Source organism: Urocitellus parryii, chromosome 3 (assembly GCF_045843805.1).
Source record: "Urocitellus parryii isolate mUroPar1 chromosome 3, mUroPar1.hap1, whole genome shotgun sequence".
In the NCBI taxonomy this organism is placed as follows: Eukaryota; Metazoa; Chordata; class Mammalia; order Rodentia; family Sciuridae; genus Urocitellus; species Urocitellus parryii.
The window spans coordinates 149,790,496-149,801,474 of record NC_135533.1 but is presented as its reverse complement, the minus strand read 5'-3'; positions in this window follow the sequence as shown (position 1 = coordinate 149,801,474).

Sequence of the window (10,979 nt, the reverse complement as noted above, 5' to 3'; positions counted from 1 at the left end):
TAGCTAATAAATGAATTTAGCAAAGTGGCAGGATATAAAATCAACACGCATAAATCAAAGGCATTTCTGTATATCAGCGACAAAACTTCTGAAACGGAAATGAGGAAAAACACTCCATTCACAATATCCTCCAAAAAAATAAAATACTTGGGAATCAACCTAACAAAACAGGTGAAAGATTTATACAATGAAAACTATAGAACCCTAAAGAGAGAAGTAGAAGATCTTAGAAGATGGAAAAATATACCCTGTTCATGGATAGGCAGAACTAACATTATCAAAATGGCGATATTACCAAAAGTTCTCTATAGGTTTAATGCAATGCCAATCAAAATACCAACGGCATTTCTTGTAGAAATAGATAAAGCAATCATGAAATTCATATGGAAAAATAAAAGACCCAGAATAGCAAAAGCAATTCTAAGCAGGAAGTGTGAATCAGGCGGTATAGCGATACCAGATTTCAAACTATATTACAGAGCAATAGTGACAAAAACAGCATGGTACTGGTACCAAAACAGGCGGGTGGACCAATGGTATAGAATAGAGGACACAGAGACTAATCCACAAAGTTACAACTATCTTATATTTGATAAAGGGGCTAAAAGCATGCAATGGAGGAAGGATAGCATCTTCAACAAATGGTGTTGGGAAAACTGGAAATCCATATGCAACAAAATGAAACTGAATCCCTTTCTCTCACTATGCACAAAAGTTAACTCAAAATGGATCAAGGAGCTTGATATCAAATCAGAGACTCTGCGTCTGATAGAAGAAAAAGTTGGCTCTGATCTACATATTTTGGGGTCAGGCTCCAAATTCCTTAATAGGACACCCATAGCCCAAGAGTTAATAACAAGAATCAACAAATGGGACTTACTTAAACTAAAAATTTTTTCTCAGCAAGAGAAACAATAAGAGAGGTAAATAGGGAGCCTACATCCTGGGAACAAATTTTTACTCCTCACACTTCAGACAGAGCCCTAATATCCAGAGTATACAAAGAACTCAAAAAATTAGACAATAAGATAACAAATAACCCAATCAACAAATGGGCCAAGGATCTGAACAGACACTTCTCAGAGGAGGATATACAATCAATCAACAAGTACATGAAAAAATGCTCACCATCTCTAGCAGTCAGAGAAATGCAAATCAAAAACACCCTAAGATACCATCTCACTCCAGTAAGATTGGCAGCCACTATGAAGTCAAACAACAAGTCCTGGCGAGGATGTGGAGAAAAGGGTACTCTTCTACATTGCTGGTGGGACTGCAAATTGGTGAGGCCAATTTGTAAAGCAGTTTGGAGATTCCTGGGAAAGCTGGGAATGGAACCACCATTTGACCCAGCTATTGCCCTTCTAGGTCTATTCCCTGAAGACCTTAAAAGAGGGATATTGCCACATCGATGTTCATAGCAGCACAATTCACAACTGCTAGACTGTGGAACCAACCCAGATGCCCTTCAATAGATAAATGGATAAAAAAAAATGTGGCATTTATACGCCATGGAGTATTACGCAGCACTAAAAAATGACAAAATCATGGAATTTGCAGGGAAATGGATGGCACTAGAGCAGATCATACTTAGTGAAGCTAGCCAATCCCTAAAAAACAAATACCAAATGTCTTCTTTGATATAATGAGAGTAACTAAGAACAGAGCAGGGAGGAAGAGCAGGAAGAAAAGATTAACATTAAACAGAGACACGAGGTGGGAGGGAAAGGGAGAGAAAAGGGAAATTCCATGGAAATGGAGGGAGACCCTCATTGTTATACAAAATTACATATAAGAGGTTGTGAGGGGAATGGGATAATAAACAAGGAGGGAAATGAATTACAGTAGATGGGGTAGAGAGAGAAGATGGGAGGGGAGGAGAGGGGGGATAGTAGGGGATAGGAAAGGTAGCAGAATACAACAGTTACTAATATGGCATTATGTAAAAATGCGGATGTGTAACCAAAGTAATTTTGCAATCTGTATTTGGGGTAAAAATGGGAGTTCAGAACCCACTTGAATCTAATGTATGAAATATGATATGTCAAGAGCTTTGTAATGTTTTGAACAACCAATAAAAAAATAATAATAACAATAATTTTTATTTTGAGACAGGGTTTGTCTAAGTTGCTTAGGGTCTCACTAAGTTACTGAGTTAACTTTATACTTGGAATCCTGAGCCACTGGGATTAGAGGCATGAACTACCCCACCTGGCTCATTCAAATTTTCATTTGTCCTAAGGTCTGTTTTTTGTTGTTCTTTGTTTGTTTGATTTGTTGTTGTTATTGTTTGTTTTATTTTCACCTCTAATTAAAATAACTATTGTTTTGCAAAGATAAAAAAAAGAAATGATCATTTCTTGAGTTGATGGATATGTTTAATCTGATTTAAACATTTCATTATGCATACATATATCAACATAATTAACATGTAAATTAATTAATATGTACAGTTTTCTGGGGGGGGTTGTATCAGTTAAAAAATAAACCAATTTTCAAAGTAGATGGGAGGCGTGGGTAGGAAATACACTGTTTTATGTAACAGTTGAGCATTTGTGATATCTGCAATAAGTCCTGGAGCCAACACTCCCTGGAGACCCAGGGATGACCATGTATTATCTTCTTGGTTTGTTCTCTCTGGAGAACTCTGATTAACACAGGGATGCATGGACATAGGGGCAGTTTCCTAATTGTCCCTTAAAGGGTGCATTCCCCTGGTGATCACACCCTGTGCAATCTCCTCTCAGGCTGAACTGGAGTTGGCCTGCATGGCTATACAGCATGGCGGGGCTATTGTGGAGCACTTCCTAAATCAGGTTGTAGCAGATATGGTGGTTTTTATCTTGGTTGCTTCGTGGCCCTCACTGGATGATCTCCATCTCTGAATCAGGAACTAGGAGGAACAGGACCTGGGAATCTGTTCTTACCCAAGCCTTCTGGGTAATGGTTATTATTATCACAATTGCTATGTATTCAAGTTGGAGACCTGTTGGAATAGCTAGTCACATTCTCCTCACAGCTTTCCTGTGATCAGAAGAGCAGTGCACTGCCTGGCATTTGAGGGCTGTCAACTATGAGACCCAGAGTCAAGGTCAGGGCCAGTGGTACCTCTGATTCACCCATAACAATGGATTCATCCCAGTTTCTACAGTTAATTCAATGTTTTCCCCCTTGGGCCAGGCATCAGAATCATCTGTGGGGTTCCAGAAATGCAAGTGGCTAGCTTTACCTCATGCCAGTTAAGGCAGGAGCTCTGCAGAATGAGTACTGAGAAGGGGGGTGTGGAATAAATCCAAGGCCTAAACTCATGCTAGCTAAGTTAGCTAAGTGTTTTACCACGAAGCTGCACCCTTAGCTCCAGGAATTTGTATTTTTATAAGCTACCAGGTGATGCCAATGTAGAGCCAGGGTCGAAAATCACTGGTGGCCATTATTTCAGAAGTTCTCATCCTTATGTTTAATAATGAGGGTGCTAATCAACATATTGCTGACACATGAGGGTCTCAGTCTCCTCTTCTTAAATTCAAACACCATAGACAAGAGCCAGCCCTGACCAGTGCTCTTTCCCTGAGTGTCCTCCACCTGGTCACCACTATGGTGAGTCCTAGGGATGTGGTGGAGGAATCTCTCTGCCCACAGATCAGGACAGTCACCTCTCATAATGACTTTCAATACTTCACCTGGTGAGGAGGTGCGACAGGAAGCAGGGAATGGGAGAGAGTTGTGGGTGTACTTTTCTCAGGAAGGTCAGCCAAGGCTTATTCTTTGTAGCCTATTTGGTAGCATGCCCTTCATTTCGCCCAGGTTTCTCCATTAACTGGCAGACATGTACTCATTATCCTCTGATAATTTTTCCTTGGTGATAATTTCTTCCTTCTCTATTCAACTTTGTGGAATCTCCTTTTTGTCTTAATTAGGCTACCTGGTGGTTTAGTGACTACATTAGTTTCTTAAAGAAACATCACTTCATTTTATTTATTGCTTCCATGCATTTTCACCTTCAATTTCATTATTCTTCTCCATTGGGTGGCTTTTATTAGGGTTATTTGGTATTTAAATATGTTTTCTAATTAGAAGTATAAATAAATTTTTGTGTGCATATAGTTGACCTAGTTCTGATACCTGCTTGAGTTGTATTTAGTCATCTGCCATTTGTTTCCATGTATTCATAATTTTTCCAGCTTAAATGACACTTTTGCTCCCACTGTTCTCTCCCCATTCATTTTTTTCCAGACAGAAGACTAAGAGCATTTTGGGGGTGGGGGGGCTGTTAATTCATTCAGAAATAACAATAATCAGAACTTCATGACATATGGGGTTGTATATGAGAATTATAATGTAGACTGCTTTCCTGTTCGATTCCATATTAAGTTTAATCATCCATCTATTTATTCTCTCTCAACTTATTAATGGAGTGTCTACTGCTTGCCAAAGACTGTGAGATGAGAGACCAGGTTCCCTCCAAGGTGACCCTTGCATTCTATTGGTGAAAGACTAATAATAAATAGATATAGAAATGTGTGGTTCCCAGGAATGACTCTGTACCATGACCTGAAATACCAGTGAGCAGCAAAACTGAACCACTTTTCTCAAAGACATTAAAGAAGGCCTATTGGAGAGTGTCCCAGGTATCATAAGGAGGTAAGTACTTACTGAAAGAGGCAGACCAGTTGTGATTAATGCAGGTTCTGGCAACATGTACTGAGAACGGGCTCCATCTCTGCCCTGGGCTGGATACTGGGATGGAGGCTGCACTGGATACTGTGATATCTGGGAGTGTCTCATCCAACCCAATGCACTAGCATTTTATCCTCTTCTCCTCCTCTTCTTTCCATTTTCTCCTTCCTGGCTTACTCTCCACCAGATGAATCAGAATCTTAAATTAGAACATTCAATGAGAAATGTCACTATGCAGCAGACTCCCAAGGCTGGTTTCTCAGCAGCAACTTGACACCATGGACAGCTTTCTTATAATCACTTCTGAGCACAGGCATTTTTCTGGAAAATCAGAGAGAGAACTCTGAAATGTAGAGGAACAAAACCAATGTCTAAATTCAATAAAGCCCCAAATTAAGAGGACACCATAAATGATTGTACTTTGCAACCCAATGCAATAATTCTGAAGTCAACTTCAAGAAGAGTTAGGTTTTCCTAGTTTTTAGAATATTTTCAAGATATGATAAACAGAACAATTTGTTGTCAGACAGTACAGTGCATAGTTGACATCAGAATTAGACCTATAGAAGTTTTCTATAGGACATTGGTGGAATATCGAAGTAGTGGGTAATATAAAGATTACTTTAAAAAATAACAAATGCTAAAGAGGACATGAAGAAAAGAAAACTCATACTGCAGGAACATAAATTAGTACAGCCATTATGGAAAACAGTATGTTGATTCTTTAGAAAACTAAAAATAGAACCACCATGTGATCCAGCAACCCAACTACTAGGTATAGAGCCAAAGGAGAGGGACTCATTATACCAAAAAAAATACTTGAACTCCCATGTCTATTGGAGGACAATTGATAATAGCTAAAACATGGAACCTACCTGGATGCCCTCTAGTGGATGAATGGATAAAGAAAATTATATATATATATATATATATATATATATATATATATATATATACACACACCCATACACACACACACACATATATACACACACACATACACACACACACACATACACACACACACATACACACACACACACACACACACACAATGAACCATTATTCAGCCATAAAAATCCTGTCATTTTCATTAACATGGATGGAACTAGAGATGATCATGTTAAGTAAAATAAGCCAGACACTGAAAGAGAAATGCCACAAGTTTTCAGTCATTTTTGGAAACTAATGAATCAGTCTCAAAAAGAACAAAAAGGGATAGTGGTACCAGAGACTGGGAAGGAAAGGAGACAGGGGGATGCGGAGAAATTCAAGTAGGGGTAACAAAACATAGAGAGGAAGAATTAGTTCTGGTTCTTCTTTAGCAGAGTAGGTAACTGTAGGTTAAAACAATCTGGTATGTTCCAAGCACAGAAAAATTAATGGTTGAAGAGATGGTGTAGTACAGCTGCTTCAATCTGAGGCAGGTTCAGGCAGCCTAAGAAGGTACACGGAGCAGAAGGGCGATCTGACATGCTTTTATTTGATGGGTGGGTGGGAATCCATGAAGTCCCATTTAGTTTATATACAGGATTAAAATGAAGCTAGCAGCTTGCCAAGTATGATATCAAGGGCTATATAAGAAAACACGTGCACCCTTGTTCCTGACTTTAATCTTGACCATTGCTTCCTGGACATCAGGGTGAGGGAGCCTGACTCACACCATTCTCCCTATAGATGGAAATGCTCATTACCTTGATCATCACACATTCTGTATATGTACTGAATCACCACATGTACCAATACAGATACAAAAAACCTATGTCTCAATATAACATAAATAAAATGGCTGTATAATTAAAATGAGTATCTGATGTGTGTGTGTCAAGGCTTTAAATGCAGACAATGCAGCTGTAAAAATGTTAGAAGAAAGGATTGGTGGTTAAAAAAAATAATAATAAAGCAGCAAAGCCAAAGAATGACAGAAACCCGGAAACAACCAGTAAGGCTGATACTACAGATATATTTTTAAGGGACACAAAATACTAAAAGCTTGCAGATCCACTCACAGGGATCAGTGCCCGAGTGGATTTGGGCTATCTTCTTTGAATCCAAGGAGGTCGGAGCAGCTGCATTCAGTTGTGCTGGCCACTGCAGGGATTAGGTTAAAGCTCTTCAGTGCTAAGGGCTAAGTTTCTGGGGCCCATGTGCATACGGTTTTGTAAAGTTACCTGGCAGGTGAATCCGGGGATGCTTAATAGGCGAGACAAGGTGGGGCAGGTAAGCGGGGAGAGCCATCCCCTCTCCCATCCACTAGACTCAGCACCTGGGAGTCCTCCAGGTGCAGCTCCTGTGCGGGCTTCGTGTGGAGGCGGTTCCGGAAGAGGCCAGCCCCGCAGGGTTGAAATTGAAGCTGAGCCAGCGAGCCAGGGCCGGCGGCTGCCCTGCTGCGTGGGTCATCTCCCCGGGAGGCCAGGCAGGTCCCCCATTTCCCGCCACCGCCGGCCATTTTTCTGACCGCTGCCCGGAACAGGGCTGACCCTGGACAGGCTGGGAGCCAAGTGTGCGCCTCTCCTGGAGAGGAGCTTTGCGCCCCCCAATCGACCCAGATCAGAGGTGCTCAGACGCTGCAGGTTCAGGCAAGGAAACCTGGGCAGGTTTGCATAGCGCACAGGTTGGACCTCTTCCGGCCCAGGTGAGTTTCAGGGTGAGGGCCAAAGGGCCAGGGGAGAGGATGCCTGGGTGCAGGGCCAACTCGGGGTGCAGCAGCTCAAGTGTATGTGTCGGGTACAGAGGATGTTGTGCTATGCCAATGTGTGGTAAGTGGGAAGAACCGGTATTGACTTGTACCAAAAAAAGCACAGTGACAGGCACCATCTTGGGAATCTGTATGAGAAAAAGAATCCTGTCCATTGGGATTGAACCCAGAGGCACTTGACCACTGATCCACATTCCTAGCCTTTTTTTTTTTTTTTTTTTTTTTTTTTTGAGACAGGGTATCGCTCAGTTGCTTAGGGCCTCACTAAATTGCTGAGACTGGCTTTGAACTTGAGATTCTCCAGCCTCAGCCTCCCGAGTCACCAGGATTACAAACTGGGCCACCATGCCAGGTGTGATTCTTCAATTTCCAGCAGTGTTTTAGCAGGTTCTCTGTCACTTCTCTGCCAACTCGGGAGCAATCCGTCTCATTGGTGTGATTGGAAAACGTGTGTAGTTAGTTACCCCATGCCTCGTTTTTCTTTACCTAGTTAATCGCTTTTGTTTTTTGTTTTAGATTACCAGGAGACTTTCCAATGATATCTGTTACAATCGTGTTCTTTCAGGGCTTTTCTCCTTCAGGGTCATCGCCCTCAGGACCACAATGCCTGGCAGCGGCAGGGGCAGGGGCACAATGCCTGGCAGGGCCAGGAACACAATGCCCGGCAGAGCCAGGAGGAGGGCCGATCAGCCTATCCCCCAACGTGAGGCACCTGGAGCTGCTGCAGTGAGTGCTGTAAAGTTAATTGTTTCTTTTATGCAAGAGATCCCTGCCGGAGGTGAAAAGAATTTAAAAGCCCGGGTTCTACCACTCTAGTCCGGTATAGAGTTCTTTCCTGTTAAGTGAGAACTAATAGATGTCTAAGGAAAGTCAGATTTCTTGGCTGAGGGGATGCAGAGCTCTCACCTACTTCCTCTCTGCTGTTTCCCTGCCTGGTTTTCACCACATGCAAATGGGTTTTTCCTTTCAACCCAGAGGGATCACAAAGGTTTCTAAAGTTCTTGACTTGAGCCCAGGATACCTCTTTGGAAATGAATTGGAAACGAGCATCTTCATTAAAGTCCTCAACCACCTGAACCAGATAGAATTTGCAGTCTTGTTTAACACTTGCTATCCCTGCTGTGTGGATATGTTCTGTGTTCTTTTAGTACCTATCAACTTTGCGCTGGTAAAGGAGAACCCTACCCCTATTGATGGTGACTCTAGTGGGACTGGGTACTGCTTGGCATTGGCAGGACACATCTGAACCTGCCCATTCTGTTATTCCTCTCCTCTTCTGCTGCCCTCAAGCCTCACCATCTCCTCTCTAGTCCTAATTTCAAGTCTTTGACATTGACTCCCAGGTCATTGAGACAGAGCATTGACCTCAATGTCAATGACCTCCTAACTTTGTCTCATCAACCAGGAGCATCAAAACCCCTGGTCTCAGCCCCTTCCCTGAGGCCCTAGGCACTAGCTCTGCTTTCATGGGGGATCCTTCAGCAGTCCTTGATCCCAGGAATCCCTCCAGCAACTCCCCTGTCAGCTACTCAAGGCAGCTGGGTATTGCTCATCTAAAGCATTTGCATACAAATGAGATTCCTCCTGTTCAGGTAATCTCCCCAACAGTCCCGCCTTCACCACCCACTTCCCGCTGCAGAACTGTCTCCATTCTGACCCCCAGTTCTTCTCTTTTCTCTCTCTCCTCCTGCTGGGCTCTCCTCGGAGCTCTACTGAGACTGCTCTTAGGCCCCATGGTGCCCTCTGCCTCCCCGAATCTGCAGATTGTTTCTGTCCTGCCTCCTTGATGAACTCCCTCTAGCCACCATACACACCATTGTTTTCCTCCTCCAACCCTGCCACCCCTGCTAAACTGTTCTTGGCAGGCTTCTCCTCCTTGCTCCCATGACATGCCCTGGGTCCTCTTCTCTCTCCCATTTAGACTCACTCCCTTGCGATATTAGCCAGTGTCATGGCTTGAAATGTCTGGTGTGTGGACAGTCCTCATATCTACATCTCCATCCAGAACCTCTCCTGCACTGCCCGACAATCCTCACAGATGTTCATGGACACTCCACCCTCCCAATTTCCCCTACCAAACATGTCAGAACCCCCCCCCCCCAATTCTGTTCTGCTCTGCATTTTTTTTCATTTTCATAATAACTGCAAGGTGCAACAGAAGTTATTTTTTCAACATTCACTTTTTACTGGAATGTTAGCTTTTCCAAGGGAGAGGCTTTCTTTGGGTCCCGAGCATATATCATCTGGATGATGATTGAACACACAGGGCAGCACTACTTTCTATTTCTATCTCCTGAAATCCTGCAGGCCCCTCAGGCTGCTGCGTGGCAGCGTGGCCCCTACCCACCACGAGAGGAGGTCCAAGCAGCTGCACCTGGGCAGCCAAGAGGTGCAGAAGGAGGGGTCCAGGCTCCAGGTGAGATGAGGGAAGGAGAGTGTGTGAGGGGCAGGGGAGGATTGTCAGGGGAAGGTGCACACACCAACAGAAAGCTCCAATATTCCCATGATGCTTGGCAGGATGGGGAGCATGGGCAGCTTATAACAATCTCCCTTCCTGCAGTGAATTATTTGACTGTCGGTGTTTTATTTGCCTCACATTTGAAAAGCTAATGAAAAAGAAGCAGAGAACATTATTCATGAGCAATTCAATATTGTTCTCCAGGTTAGATAATATATTTGTACAGATAACCCTAAGTTAGCCAGGAGTTCTGGGAACATGATTCTTGTCTGTTTAAATCGCTGTGTTGAGAAGGTTGAGCAGCTCTTTAACCACTGGGTGTTTTCCTGCCTTCCAGCATCCTTGCAGGTGACAGGTTTCTCATTATACAGGTGAGCGCTCAGGCTCAGCCGTCGTCATTTGCCAAGGGTGTGGCTAATGCGATCAAACTTCAGACCCCATTCTCTGCCTCGCTTCTTATAGCCAAATAACTTGTGATAGGCTAAACCTATGAACATTAGATAAGAAACAGAAAAATGTTTTAATATACCAACACAAAATCCAGAACCAAGACAGTGAAGTTTGAATACAATCACATTAAAACACACTTGTATCCCCATCACAGTTCTGCATTTGTGACTAAATATCATGTATAAAGTTCGTGGTGTGTAGCAAATGCCAATAATTGATAACTGCTGCTTTCTTCCACTGAAAATGAATTTGATTGCTGGATGTGTCAGGAGCTAGTTCTAAATTCTATACGTAAAATATAGTGAATAGTCATTCTCCTGTAGAAATACAGACTCTTAATACTGTGTAAGAGGACCATAAACTAAGAATAATAGTTTTCAGAAGTAACATTTCAGAAGTAAAACACTTTGGTCATCCAAACTATGGACTCTTGGCCATTCAAGAAAACAGGATTTACAGATATCTTTCACAATGCACTATTCTCACTTTCATTCAAATCTTGCCTATGTGGAATATTTAAATAAATCCTAGAAAGTAATGAAATAGGCTGAGGTCCTTTCCAGTTTTTCTGCATAGAAAGGTCAGTTCCTCCATACTAAAAGGGAATTGCCTGGATAGATATCTATTTTTTTTTTTTTACCTCATTCATTCATTCATTTGGCACTTTCTGCTGCCCACTAGAGGGCAGCACATAGT